Source organism: Castor canadensis, chromosome 2, assembly GCF_047511655.1.
Source record: "Castor canadensis chromosome 2, mCasCan1.hap1v2, whole genome shotgun sequence".
Lineage (NCBI taxonomy): Eukaryota > Metazoa > Chordata > Mammalia > Rodentia > Castoridae > Castor > Castor canadensis.
This window is the reverse complement of record NC_133387.1, coordinates 176,953,970-176,956,983: the sequence shown is the minus strand read 5'-3', so window position 1 is coordinate 176,956,983 and position 3,014 is coordinate 176,953,970. Positions and strand designations below refer to the sequence as shown.

Here is a 3,014-nt window from a genome sequence, read left to right as displayed (position 1 = left end):
TGTTTCACACATTTAAAGGCAAACATACAAGATAGCTTTATGCCTGTTATATGGGACAGATGATTTTGAAAATGTATCTCGGAAAGGTTTAAATGGTGATGCTGGGTAAAAGAACAATAAGGAACCCTGTGCTGTGCCTCTGGGTGCAGCATGCTAAAGGGGGCATGGAGATTTCCGTGCTTGTCTCCTTAATGCAACTTTTTGGAGAGCTTTGAAGTGTAGAAGGATCAGAAAAATCACAACCATGAATAAAATCAGAAGTGGCTCAAAAATAAAACACAACTATCTTGTGTGCAATAGTATCAAGGGCAGATGAGAAAAGTCATCCAAGCGCTGCTATAAGTGTGAGGAGAAGATGTGGGAGCTGAGGTCATGATGGATGTCACCAAGAGCTACTGATTGTGATAAAAGACACAGCTATCAACCAGGAGAATAATGTTGAGTTTTCTAGTTGTGGACAAGTACACTCTTAGGAGTTGAATTTGACAAGGGGAAGAAAGGGATTTTTTGGTGATATTGGTGTGTGAACTCAGGGCTGCATGCTTGCTACTCAGGCACATTACCACATGAGCCACCCTGCCAGCCTAAAAGCAAATTTATTATATGGTAGTTTCCTTCCCTACTACTCTAAAAAAATCAAATTATTCTCCACAATGGATTGTGAGTTGGGTAGGTGATTTACCTGTCATTAGGGAGAAAATGATTTTGCAATTCTAACTTTTTCATGTGGATAAATGACTCATACGAATGCAAATGTTAAAAAAAGTCACTTCTTAATCTGAAATTCTATAGTATGTTGAGTAAAATGCATGAACTCTTGGAAAAACAGAAAATGGGTATAATTATGAGGAAATAGATATGTTAACATAGTCTCAGAGGTGTGGAAAAAGGAATATCAAATTGATATATGTCAAAAAAGTGTAATAAATCTAATCCTATATGGCATTGTAATTTTCTTTCAAAATATTTTCTTTTCCTTCTGTGTAGGGCACTCTTACCATCTATTACATATTTCCATGTTCAGTAATGCAGCTCTACATGTTTAATAGAATCAGGGTTGTGTTTTGGATATCCAATTGGTTCGATTATTTATTTTAGATATAATGTTAGAATTGATTATCAATACAATCAGTTATAATGCAGGTACTCAAAATAATATTGATGTTATTGAATAAATGTATTTGTTCCTTGATTTAAGATAAATGAATCTTACATAAATATGTATGTATGTGTGTGTGTGTGTGTGTGTGTGTGTGTGTGTAGATAGATATAGATATAGGTAGACAGATATTTCCAGATGTATAGGGGTGCTTAAACTTTTTCCAAAATTGGTAGAGATTATACAGCATACTATGGGGTGAGGGACTCTGGGACATCCAGAAAAGTGTTACCCCCACTTGTGTATATTCATTAGTATCTCTGGCCTATTTCCTTACAAAACCTCCAGAAATTATAAATTTATACTGAAGAAAAATATTCTTTCACAGGAAGCTTCTTCTTTCATGTAAATTGTCAAAGGCAACAGATCAAGGGGTTCAATATGGGCACAATAATGGTGTAAAACACAGAGGATACTTTTCCTTGGTCCGTGTTGCTGACTGAGGATGGCTGCAGGTACGTGAATGCAAGAGACCCAAAGAAGACAGCAACAGCAGAAATATGGGAGCTGCAAATGCTGAAGGCTTTGGACCTGCCCTCAGTGGAGCAGATGTAAAGGATGCTGGCAATGATAAAGATTTAAGAGCCAAGGATTGTCAGGGTTGGGACAAGTATATTAAGATCACTGAGGCACAAACCTACTACCTCATTGATAAAAGTACTAGAGGATATGAGCTCTAGTAATGGAAAAAAGATCAGAGTGGTGATGGTTCATTATATCAACCTTGCAGTCTTACCATGCAGACTGTGTGGGCTGTGGCACCAACCAAGTCCATGCCATACACCCCAACCACGATTCGGGAACAGACTTGATAAGACATAGTAACTGTGAAAAGTAAAGGTTACAGATGTCTACATAGTGGTCACAGGCCATTATAGCCAACATGTGACATTCTGCTACAGCAAATATAGTTAAGAAGCATAAATGAATAATGAAATCAGGGTAGGAAATGATTCTCTTCTCTGTCACAAAGTTTACAAGCATTTTGGGGGTAATTGCTGTGGACTGACACAGGTCAGTAAAGGATAGACTGGAAAGGAAATATTACATGGAAGTATGTATGCATGTGAGAATTGAATCAAATTAGGGTTATCATGCCCAAGTTCCCCATTACTGTGACCACATAGATTCTTAGGAAGAGGAAGAAGAGGGGCAGTTGGAACTCTGATTTCTTTTCTAATCCATCAAGAGTAAACTCAGTCACAGTGGAATGATTTCCTTCGGCCATTTCCACTGAAAATCTTATGTAGGAAGAGAAGAAAATACTTCATATATGTGTGTATTATGATTTCATTCAATGAATTGTAAGCCAAAGTTTAAGACTCTTCAGCAATGAATCTAGTTCTCTATATTCCTTTTATGTATTTTAGCAGACAAAGACCTTGGGATTACAGAAATATGGAACATATAAACAAATGTCTCATAGTGCTACTCTTGTTTGTGTCCTATGCTACAACAGTGGTTATTTGTTGTTACTCAATCCTTTATATCAAAAAACTATCCAAGATGAGTGAGTGTTAGAAGAACTCCCAATGCCTTATTTTTGATACTGTCTCCTGTGTAGTGACAATGTGGATTTATTTGTGCTAAAATAACACAAAAACAGCATCCACAAAAGCTCACACTCAATTCTGAATTTAATGGTGAAGGACTGAAATAATTTCCAGCTAAGCTTATGAGCAATAAAAGATGTTTACTCCTTTAATTCAACACTAATTCTAAGGAAAGACAATAAGGCAGAAAAATGGAATTAAAGGGAATCTAGATTGGAAAGCAAGAAGTAAAATTATCTCTGTTTATAAATAACATACTATTGAGTATAGAAAATCCTATAGGTATAAATACTATTAAACCT

The 3,014-nt window shown here is 36.2% G+C and overlaps 1 pseudogene; it reads right to left on the bottom strand.

Annotated features, from left to right (window-relative positions):
* Window positions 1–1,512: 1,512 nt before the first annotated feature.
* LOC109677216 (olfactory receptor 8G50-like) lies at window positions 1,513–2,387 on the bottom strand (annotated as a pseudogene).
* Between the last annotated feature and the right edge of the window lie 627 nt (window positions 2,388–3,014).